General features: G+C 45.4%; 1 pseudogene; it reads right to left on the bottom strand.

Moving 5' to 3' along the window:
• Positions 1-10,031, bottom strand: part of LOC135513348 (alpha-actinin-2-like) — a 96,470-nt pseudogene extending 86,439 nt beyond the window's left edge.
• Positions 10,032-12,381: the final 2,350 nt, after the last annotated feature.

Below are 12,381 nucleotides of genomic sequence, written 5' to 3'. Positions count from 1 at the left end.
TAGAGATCTCTTGTTGTTGTTGCATGGGCTGAGTCTCAATCCCAGATATCTGCCTTCCTCGCCTGCGGTGGGGAGCTGAGCTACAGCAGTGTGGGCTGAGTCTCAATCCCAGATATCTGCCTTCCTCGCCTGCGGTGGAAGGAGCTGAGCTACAGCAGTGTGGGCTGAGTCTCAATCCCAGATATCTGCCTTCCTCGCCTGCGGGAAGGAGCTGAGCTACAGCAGTGTGGGCTGAGTCTCAATCCCAGATATCTGCCTTCCTCGCCTGCGGTGGAAGGAGCTGAGCTACAGCAGTGTGGGCTGAGTCTCAATCCCAGATATCTGCCTTCCTCGCCTGTGGTGGAAGGAGCTGAGCTACAGCAGTGTGGGCTGAGTCTCAATCCCAGATATCTGCCTTCCTCGCCTGTGGTGGAAGGTGGCTGAGCTACAGCAGTGTGGGCTGAGTCTCAATCCCAGATATCTGCCTTCCTCGCCTGCGGTGGAAGGTGGCTGAGCTACAGCAGTGTGGGCTGAGTCTCAATCCCAGATATCTGCCTTCCTCGCCTGTGGTGGAAGGAGCTGAGCTACAGCAGTGTGGGCTGAGTCTCAATCCCAGATATCTGCCTTCCTCGCCTGCGGTGGAAGGTGGCTGAGCTACAGCAGTGTGGGCTGAGTCTCAATCCCAGATATCTGCCTTCCTCGCCTGCGGTGGAAGGAGCTGAGCTACAGCAGTGTGGGCTGAGTCTCAATCCCAGATATCTGCCTTCCTCGCCTGTGGTGGAAGGAGCTGAGCTACAGCAGTGTGGGCTGAGTCTCAATCCCAGATATCTGCCTTCCTCGCCTGTGGTGGAAGGTGGCTGAGCTACAGCAGTGTGGGCTGAGTCTCAATCCCAGATATCTGCCTTCCTCGCCTGCGGTGGAAGGTGGCTGAGCTACAGCAGTGTGGGCTGAGTCTCAATCCCAGATATCTGCCTTCCTCTGCGCCTGTGGTGGAAGGTGGCTGAGCTACAGCAGTGTGGGCTGAGTCTCAATCCCAGATATCTGCCTTCCTCGCCTGCGGTGGAAGGAGCTGAGCTACAGCAGTGTGGGCTGAGTCTCAATCCCAGATATCACCTTCCTCGCCTGCGGTGGAAGGAGCTGAGCTACAGCAGTGTGGGCTGAGTCTCAATCCCAGATATCTGCCTTCCTCGCCTGCGGTGGAAGGAGCTGAGCTACAGCAGTGTGGGCTGAGTCTCAATCCCAGATATCTGCCTTCCTCGCCTGTGGTGGAAGGAGCTGAGCTACAGCAGTGTGGGCTGAGTCTCAATCCCAGATATCTGCCTTCCTCGCCTGTGGTGGAAGGTGGCTGAGCTACAGCAGTGTGGGCTGAGTCTCAATCCCAGATATCTGCCTTCCTCGCCTGCGGTGGAAGGTGGCTGAGCTACAGCAGTGTGGGCTGAGTCTCAATCCCAGATATCTGCCTTCCTCGCCTGTGGAAGGAGCTGAGCTACAGCAGTGTGGGCTGAGTCTCAATCCCAGATATCTGCCTTCCTGCGCCTGTGGTGGAAGGTGGCTGAGCTACAGCAGTGTGGGCTGAGTCTCAATCCCAGATATCTGCCTTCCTCGCCTGCGGTGGAAGGTGGCTGAGCTACAGCAGTGTGGGCTGAGTCTCAATCCCAGATATCTGCCTTCTCGCCTGCGGTGGAAGGTGGCTGAGCTACAGCAGTGTGGGCTGAGTCTCAAACCCAGATATCTGCCTTCTCGCCTGCGGTGGAAGGTGGCTGAGCTACAGCAGTGTGGGCTGAGTCTCAATCCCAGATATCTGCCTTCCTCGCCTGTGGTGGAAGGTGGCTGAGCTTCAGCAGTGTGGGCTGAGTCTCAATCCCAGATATCTGCCTTCCTCGCCTGTGTGCTGGAAGGTGGCTGAGCTACAGCAGTGTGGGCTGAGTCTCAATCCCAGATATCTGCCTTCCTGCGCCTGCGGTGTTGGTCAGACCAGAGACATCCTGAAAATCAGTCTTCTCACGGAAACGTCCGTGAGTCCGAACCGTTTGGCCTACAAACTAATATCACCCCTCTATGGAAGGGGAGACTCTCACAAACGCGTCCTCAAGGTAACCCAGTACAGGTTTAAAACATTGTAAGTGTGGAGGCATTCTGTGCCAACCAGAAAAGGTTAATACAGTCAGGTTCATAAGTATTTGGACAGAGACACAATTGGCATCATGTTGTCTCTGTACGCCGCCACAATGGATTTGAACGGAAACAATCAAGGTGTGCTTTAAGTGTAGACTTTCATCTTTAATTTAAGGGTTTTGTCAAAATTATTGTACAAACCGTGTAGAAATTACAACAATTTTTACATGGCCCTGCAATTTTAGAGGCTCAAAAGTAATCATAAATTAAATTGTGAGTTTTAATACTTGGTTGCAAATCCTTTGCAGTCAACGACTTCCTTGGAGTCTGGAACACAAAGACATGGAACACATAGACATGGAACCCATAGACATGGAACACATAGACATGGAACCCATATACATGGAACCCATAGACATGGATACCCATAGACATGGAACACATAGACATGGAACCCATAGACATGGAACCCATAGACATGGAACCCATAGACATGGAACCCATAAACATGGAACACATAGACATGGAACACATAGACATGGAACACACAGACATGGAACACATAGACATGGAACACACAGACATGGAACACATAGACATGGATGTTACGTTCCCCAGTTTATGTGTTGTAGTTTGTGTATTTGCATGTGTTTATTTTAGGAAATGGCTTCCTGAAATCCTCAAGCAGCTGATTGGTGGACTCCATGGCTAATTGGAGAGCTGACCCCACCCCCTCGTCAAGACGCAGCTGTCTCCAATTACCCATTCATTCTGAAGCCAGTGTTCTGTTCAGGAGAGATTTTGCTAGAGATTTTGCTAGAGTTTTTGCTGGGCTGAGAGTTGGTATGTTTTGTGAGTTTGTTGCTAAGATAGAGCTTATTTGATGTCCTTTGTTTCTTAGTTTGTTTGTGAAATTGTTTAATATTCTGTTTCATTTGTTCCCAGGGGGAAGGGAAGGCACCTACGGAGTGCTTAGGCAAGAGGCCCGCGGGCATACATATACCCGTAGCATATTCGCTGTCTAGGCACACTAGGTAAGACCTGGGCGGACCACCCCCATGTATTTTGGTTAGGGCACCAGGTGGTGCTAAATTAGGTAAGTAGTGGGTAGGCAGGTAAGATAGGAGGGGGGCTTTGAGATTTACTTTCTTTTGCTTTGGTTCCGTCAGCCCCCTTTTCCCCATATTACCGTGTGAAGGAATAAAGTCCTGGTAAACGGTACCACATTCTGCCTGTTGTCATTCTTTCTCGCACCTACAGTCCATACCTTTTTCACTTCACGGAGAGTTGAGTTGTAGCAGGGTGTTGCATTCCCTCTTCATAGAGGCGTGCGTAACAATGGAACACAGACATGGAACACATAGACATCACCAGATGCTCCACCAGGCCTTTACTGCAGCTGTCTTCACTTCCTGCTTATTCTTGGTGTTTTGCCATCAGTTTTGCCTTCAGCAAATGAAATGCATGCTCAATTGGATTCAGGTCAGGTGACTGATTTGGCCATTGTACAACATTCCACTTCTTTGCTTTGTTTAAAAAAACTTTTTTATTTCACCTTTATTTAACCTGCAGGCCAGTTGAGAACACCTTTATTTGACCTGGTAGGCTAGTTGAGAACAAGTTCTCATTTGCAATTGCGACCTGGACAAGATGAAGCAATGCAGTTCGACACCAACAACAGAGTTACACATGGAGTAAAAGAAACATACAGTCAATAATAGAGTAGAAAATTCTATATACAGCGTGTGGTAATGAGGTAGGATAAGAGAGGTAAGGCAATAAATAGGCTCATGGTGACGAAGTAATTACAAAATAGCAATTAAACACTGGAATGGTAGATGTGCAGGAGATGAATGTGCAAGTAGAGATACCGGGGTGCCTTATACAAGGATTGGGTTGCTTTCACAGTATTGCTTCTCGGGGTCATTGTCCATCTGCACTGTGAAGCGCCGTCCAATGAGTTTTGAAGCATTTGGCTGAATCTGAGCAGATAATAACATGATGAACACATTAGCCCTTAACACTTCAGAAGTTATAGTGCTGTGTTTTTATCAGCAGTCACATCATCACTAAATACAAGGGAAGCAGTTCCATCGGCAGCCGTACGTGCCCACGCCATAACACCGCCTCCTCCATGCTTCACAGATGAGGTGTTATGCTTCTCCATTCTCTCTTCTCTTCCCATCGTTCAAGTTGATCTTTGTCTCATCTCTCATCCGGATGTTGTTCCAGAACTGTACAGGCTTTTGAAAATGTTTTTATGGCAAACTCTAATCTGGCCTTCCTGTTTTTGAGGTTTACAGTCTTGTGGTAAACCGTCTGTATTTACTCTGGTGAAGTCTTCTCTTGGTTGTTGACTTTGACACAGATACGCCGGCCTCCTGGAGGGTGTTCTTGATCTGGCCAACTGTTGTGAAAAGGGTTTTTCTTCTCCATGGAAAGAATGGTTCTGTCATCCACCACAGTTGTTTTCCGTTTTTCTTCAGGGCCTTTTGGTGTTCCTGAGCTCACCAGTGTGTTCTTTCTGTTTAAAGAATGTACCAAATAGTTGATTTGGACCTCGTGTTTTTGCTGTCTCTCTGAGGGGTTTGTTTTTGATTTTTCAGCCCAGTAATGTCTTGTTTCACTGGCAGTGACGGCTCTCTGGACTTCATATTGAGGGTTCAACAGCAACAGATTCCAAATGCAAATGTCATACTTGACCTTTCATCTGCTTACCGGTAAATAACACACCTGGCCATGGAACACCTGAGCAGGCAATTGTCCAATTACTTTTGGTCCCTTAAAAGGGAGGGCCCACATATTAAATGTGATGTGATTCCTACAACCTTTCACCTGATTTGGATGTAAATACCCTCAAATTAAAGCTAAAAGCACTTTCTGCTCATATTCATGATTCAATGTCAACTCCAATATGCTGTGGTAGACAGCTACAATTATAATAACTTGGTCAATGTCCAAATATTTATGGACCTGACTGTATGTGTCCAAAAAAACATCAATATTTCCAGAGCTTTCTCTCCTAGATAGGAGGACAGACACTTCAAAACCTTATTTATTTATTATTTATTTATTATATTTTTACCCTTTTTTCTCCCCATTTGGTAGTTACAGTCTTGTCTCATCGCTGCAACTCCCGTAAGGACTCAGAAAAGGTCAAGAGCCGTGCGTCCTCAGAAACACAACAACCTAGTCGCACTGCTTCTTGACACAATGCCCACTTAACCCGGGAAGCCAGCCGCACCAATGTCTGGGAGGAAACACTGTACACCTGGTGACCGTGTCAGCGTGCACTGCGCCCGGCCCGTCACAGGAGTCTTTAGTGCACGATGGGAAAGAACATCCCTGCCAGTCAAACCCTCCATAACCCGGACGATGCTGGGTCAATTGTGCGCCGCCCCATGGGTCTCCCAGTCGCGGGGCCGGCTGCGACAGAGTCTGGACTGGAACCAGAATCTCTAGTTTCACAGCTAGCACTGTGATGCAGTGCCTTAGACCTTAGTATTCCTTGATTTCTTTATTCATTTTTTCCCTGCCTGTTTTGCTATTTATTAATGTGTTAATCAATGTGTTTCTATGGGCTTTGTAGTTTAGGAGTCACATTAAATGTTTTTACCTACAGAGGTCCTAAATTCCAAATAGTAGGCAGCTAAATGATCTCAATTGGGAACCATCTTAAAACAGCCATATGTCAGATTAGTGGGTGGAGCATCTTAAAACAATTGTCTATGTCCATTTGCCTGTGTCTGCACAGTCAAAACTGTTCCATATGTCAGATTAGTAATGGTGGAACAAAACAATTCCACGATGTCAGGACAGCGGAGTCAATCACCACCTTCCGGTCAGACACCTGAAACCCCACCTCTTCAAGGAATACCATATTAAATGATTTAGATGCACATTGTAAAGTGGCAATTCCACTATGTCAGAAGGAGAATTCACCATTTGTAAACAATTCCATAAGTCAGCCCCTGCAAATGACTGTACAGTAAATGTAAATGTAGTATTATTATAGAACTTCAGCGCCCCTGTTGGTTCAATTTGAATAGTTTGGGGGCGTTGCATGGCTTCATTAAAATGATGTATTCATTTTACACTGTGCCTGTAACGGAGTTCTTCTGTTGAAGGAATCGGAAAAATGCAGCGTGGTGTTTTCATGTTTATTGAAGAAAGAATGACTAGACATGAAATAACTGAAATGTACAAAAACAACAGACGGAAACAACTATACAGCCTATCTGGTGAATATAAACACAGAGACAGGAACAATCACCCACGAAACACTCAAAGAATATGGCTGCCTAAATATGGTTCCCAATCAGAGACAACGATAATCACCTGACTGATTGAGAACCGACTCCAGGCAGGACATAAAACAATTCCACATGTCAGATTAGTAGGAGGGGGAGTATCTTAAAACAATTCCATATGTCAGATTAGTAGGAGGAGGGCATCTTAAAACAATTCCACATGTCAGCCTGGTGTGTTTCAAAGGTCCAACTGACAGCACCATATTGGAAAGCTGGACAAAACCATATTGGACAACACCATATTGGACAGCTGGACAACACCATATTGGACAGCTGGACAACACCATAGTGGACAGCTGGACAGCACCATATTGGACAGCTGGACAGCACCATATTGGACAGCTGGACATCACAATATTGGACAGTTGGACAGCACCATATTGGACAGCTGGACAACACCATATTGGACAACACCATGGACAACTGGACAACACCATATTGGACAACTGGACAACACCATATTGGACAGCTGGACAACACCATATTGGACAACACCATATTGGACAACTGGACAACACCATATTGGACAACTGGACAACACCATATTGGACAACTGGACAACACCATATTGGACAGCTGACAACACCATATTGGACAGCTGGACAACACCATATTGGACAACTGGACAACACCATATTGGACAGCTGGACAACACCATATTGGACAACTGGACAACACCATATTGGACAGCTGGACAACACCATATTGGACAACAACCATATTGGACAGCTGGACAGCACCATATTGGACAGCTGGACAACACCATATTGGACAGCTGGACAACACCATATTGGACAACTGGATAGCACCATATTGGACAGCTGGACAACACCATATTGGATCCAATATTGTGTTTGTTACATAGCTCATTTATTATGCATAAAAGGTACAGTAATCCTTCACACAGTTGTTAGAATGGCACCATATTCCCTTATAACACCATATTTTGACCAGCCCTGGTCTACAGTAGTGGACTATAGAGAATAGGGTGCCATTTGGACACTGGTTTGAACAGATACTGTTGGGACAAAAATAGTCTGTCAGAACTATAAGTCTCTATTGTCAGAACACAGATCCTGGACAACACCTGGTAATGGGGACCGGCACTCCCCATAGTTAAGCCCCACCAGGGTTTAACAAGCTGGACCCAACATAGTTAAGACCCCATCCAGGGTTTAACATAGCTGGACCCACCATATTGGACAGCTGGACCTCCAGGGTTTAACATAGCTGCTCCCCATAGTTAAGCCCCCTCCAGGGTTTAACATAGCTGCTCCCCATAGTTAAGCCCCACCAGGGTTTAACATAGCTGCTCCCCATAGTTAAGCCCCCCAGGGTTTAACATACACTCCCCATAGTTAAGACAACACCAGGGTTTGGACATAGCTGCTCCCCATAGTTAAGACCCTCCAGGGTTTAACATAGCTGCTCCCCATCGTTAAGACCCTCCAGGGTTTAACATAGCTGCTCCCCATAGTTAAGACCCTCCAGGGTTTAACATAGCTGCTCCCCATAGTTAAGACCCCTCCAGGGTTTAACATAGCTGGACAACCCATAGTTAAGATCCCTCCAGGGTTTAACATAGCTGCAACCCATAGTTAAGACCCACCAGGGTTTAACATAGCTGCTCCCCAAAGACCCCTCCAGGGTTTAACATAGCTGCTCCCATAGTTAAGACCCCTCCAGGGTTTAACATAGCTGCTCCCCATAGTTAAGACCCTCCAGGGTTTAACATAGCTGCTCCCCATATTAAGACCACCAGGTTTAACATAGCTGCTCCCCATAGTTAAGCCCCCTCCAGGGTTTAACATAGCTGCTCCCCATAGTTAAGACCCCTCCAGGGTTTAACATAGCTGCTCCCCATAGTTAAGACCCTCCAGGGTTTAACATAGCTGCTCCCCATCGTTAACAACTGACCCTCCAGGGTTTAACATAGCTGGACCCCAACATATTGGACCCCACCAGGGTTTAACATAGCTGCTCCCCATCAAGCCCCATCCAGGGTTTAACATAGCTGGACCCCATAGTTAAGACCCCACCAGGGTTTAACATAGCTGCTCCCCATATTAAGACCCTCCAGGGTTTAACATAGCTGCCCCCATATTAAGCCCCCTCGACAACATAGGACAACCCATCGTTGGACAGCTGGACAACAACATAGCTGCTCACTGTGGTCACACCATATTGTTGTCAGTCTGGCAGGACCATAGTCAGGGAAGGAAGCCCTGCCATTCATGTTTAATGAGATAGTCTATTAATGCCTTTATGTCTCAGTAGTTCCAGCCTCAGGGCAACACATCAGGACCATTGATACATGGTGGGACAACCCGTCTGTAGAGAGACTCATTAATGCATGGTTCATATTTACATTTACATTTAAGTCATTTAGCAGACGCTCTTATCCAGAGCGACAACAATATTGGTGAATTCACCTTCTGACATCCAGTGGAGCAGCCACTTTACAATAGTGCATCTAAATCATTTAAGGGGGTGAGACATTACATCCTATCCTAGGTATTCCTATATTGAGGGGTACAGTAGGTTGCCTCTGATATCTTGACAGGTCAGTGACAGATCATTTGTCTTTTGTAAAAAGCATACCTGGTCTGGGTATGAATTCTAGAGCAGACAAGTGGACAAAGTACATTTGATTATGTAAATACACGAACTCGGTTTATATTGTAAAAAAAACAACAAAACAAGTCTGTAGATGTAAATGAACATAATCTATCAGGTTAGTATCGATCAATACAGACACTGTTCTCCCGTGACAACCGAGGACCAAGGACGTTGTCTGAGCCAAACTCTGTGTAACCCTATAAGTCCTTAGTTATAATTAGCCAGTGGCGTCCATTCTGTTCCCGCTGGCCTAGAGGACGCCTCGTACATTCTGTGCTACCAGACATCTGTCGACAGTTCTCATAAAACACACGAATCGAAAGGAATGGCAGCACAGGTCATTGCTATGCTGCCTGACTGCCTGGGAGGTATTGTTGTCTTGGCTGTTGTGTCTGCCTGGTGCCCAGCACCCACAGAGTGTCTCTCACACTGTACTTGGGGTTGTTTTTCTAAGTAAAGTGAGCAGTATTTTTATGTCCCCTTTAATAGTGTGTCATGTAACAAAACAACAACTTCCATTAGGATGTGTTCTTGTTTTGACTCATTTGACTGTCAGGAAATACTTCCTCTGACTTTTGACCTCTGCCTTCTCTTTGTAGGCCTAGATTTAAAACGCTTTTATTTAAATTTTTTAAGTGCAATATCTTGAAATGAGTAAATATTCATAACATGGTAAATAGGAGAGTTTATCTACTACTGCTGTTTTGACATTCAGTGACTTCCTCTGCCTCACTTGACAACAGTAAAACCTTTACACAATGTGGACATATGAATGAACAGACAAGACAAACAATGAAGCTTCTAACCTTTCTCTGCTGTTTCTCCCAGGCGGGGTCCAGAAGCAGGTCTCTGTCCCACTCGTCATCCTGGATGGTGTAGTCATTATTCTGCTGTTCCTGCATCTGCATCGTAAGATCCATTATTATAGTCTACCGATGTCTGCATCGTGTATCCATTATTATAGTCTACAGATGTCTGCATCGGGTTCTGCATAGTCTGGTTCTGCATCGTCTGGGTCTGCATCCAGGGTCTGCATCATCTGGTTCTGCATCGTCTGGTTCTGCATCGTCTGGGTCTGCATCATCTGGCTCTGCATCTTCTGCATCATGAAGCTTGGAACAACACACCTGACTACGGGACAACAGGTGGTGAACAGGAGACAAGACAACCAAAAAACCTTTTGTGTGAGTTTCTTCTCCTGAAGTCACTGCTGCAGCTTGATCAGAAGATGTGTTGGGGGGTTGGAGTCAGAAAGCTGATTAGTCAGTCAGTGTCCTCCCACTATCTCTTTCTCCCTCTCTCTCTTTAACTCTAGCTGTCTCCCTCTGTCTCCCTGTCTCCTCTCTCTCTTAACTGTCTCTCTCTCCTCTCTCTCTGGGTCTCCTCTCAGGTTTAACTCTGAGTGTCTGTCTGTCCCTTGTTGTCCTTGGACTGCCCTGCAGCAGTTGTCCAGGCAGAGAATGTACCTACTAGTTATAGTTGGGTGTCATGTGTCACAGTGACCAATAAGAAATTGTTATCTGTTGTGTGATCATTCAGAATGCTATTATTGGTTACACCGTTAACTGTCTTCCTGGACCATGGAGTTAAATCCAGGGCCTTCGGTAAAGTATTCAGACCCTTGACTCGTCCACATTTTGAGATACAGCCTCATTCTAACATGGATTTACGTAAAACAATAGTCCTCAGCAATCTCACACAATACCCTATAATGACAAAGCGAAAACAGGTTTTTGGCAAATTTGTTAAACAGAAATACCTTATTTACATAAGTATTCAGACCCTTTGCTATGAGACTTGAAATTGAGCTCAGGTGCATCCTGTTTCCATTGATCATCCTTGAGATGTTTCTACAACATGATTGGGATCTGTGGTAAATTCAATTGATTTGATTATGATTTGGAAAAGCACACACACCTGTCTATATAAGGTCCCACAGTTGACAGTGATTTATTTGAAAGGCACACACACCTGTTTATATTGTCCCAAGTTGAAATGTCAGAGCAAAACCAAGCCACTAGGTTGAAGGAATTGTCCTTAGGGCTCTGAGACAGGATTGTGTCGAAGCACAGAAGGTACCAAAAAATGTCTGCAGCTTTGAAGTTCCCCAAGAACACAGTGGCCTCCATCATTCTTAAATGGAAGGAGTTTGGAACTACCAAGACTCTTCGTAGAGCTGGCCGCCCAGCCAAACTGAACACCGGGGGAGAAGGGCCTTGGTCAGGTAGGTGACCAAGGTCCCGATGATCACTCTGACAGAGCTCAATCTATATAGGTTCTCCCATCTCCACAGAGGGACATCTCAGACCTCAGGTTCATCTTCTAACAGGACAACGACCCTAAACACACAGCCAAGATAACGCAGGTCAGTGGCTTTGGGACAAGTCTCTGAATGTCCTTGAGTGGCCCATTAGTAACTTGGTCAAAAATAATGGTCACCGATTGGCCTAAAGGTGACGCTGAAACAGGCTCACTTCAACCCTCATATTCGCCATCCTGTTTGACCTCGAGACTTGAAACTTTGGCAGTAGGTTCTGTTCTTCCTTCATGGTGAACAAATTTGCATCATAAAGCCCATCAGGATAGATCTTGAAATCTTTGAAAAACGCTCATGAACCATGAATCCAAAATACACGAATTAGCACGTTACGTAGTCCCATGGTACATCTCTTAACTTAGTTTGAGAAAAAAACTAAGGCATTAGTTAAGTGATATGAGTTATTGATAAATTAGTTAAGTGACACGTGTCCATTTTAAATCCTTTGTAAATTCAACTCACCATTTTAAACATTGAAAGACAGTACCATGATGCACCATGTTAATGTTAGCAACGGTATCTTAAAAGGAAATGATTAACAATCCACCTCACTCTGACAACACTAATACTTAAAATAATCAGAAAACGCCATGTTCTCATGGACTGAGAGTCAGATTCACTACAAATGTGGCATTTGAACTCAACACAATAGTTTTTAAAAGAGTTTGAGAAAATAGCATTGATGCATTCAAAGATGGCCACACTATACCAGTAAATGCATATTAGCACATATGCTAATATGCTAATAAGCTAAAATATGGTTTTAAAAAAATCCTTCTCATAAACCATAGGACCAACTGACACCACATGTGGAATGTAGACCCATGGCACATGTCTTAAGGGCAAAAATATGGTTATTGAGTTATTGACAAACCCCCCAAAAAAATCAGATTTTATCTGTCAATTTAAACCTCTGTAAATCGTCTCCACAGTGGCCTATCAACGTGAAATTTGTCATCGCTGCATCATGGACGCCTAAACATGAACCACGCTGAATTTGGTAATGATAGACAGTATAAAACACAAGGAAACTATTAACCA

Source organism: Oncorhynchus masou, chromosome 24, assembly GCF_036934945.1.
Source record: "Oncorhynchus masou masou isolate Uvic2021 chromosome 24, UVic_Omas_1.1, whole genome shotgun sequence".
Lineage (NCBI taxonomy): Eukaryota > Metazoa > Chordata > Actinopteri > Salmoniformes > Salmonidae > Oncorhynchus > Oncorhynchus masou.
The sequence above is the reverse complement of the archived record's forward strand: the minus strand, read 5'-3'. Positions and strand labels throughout refer to the sequence as shown.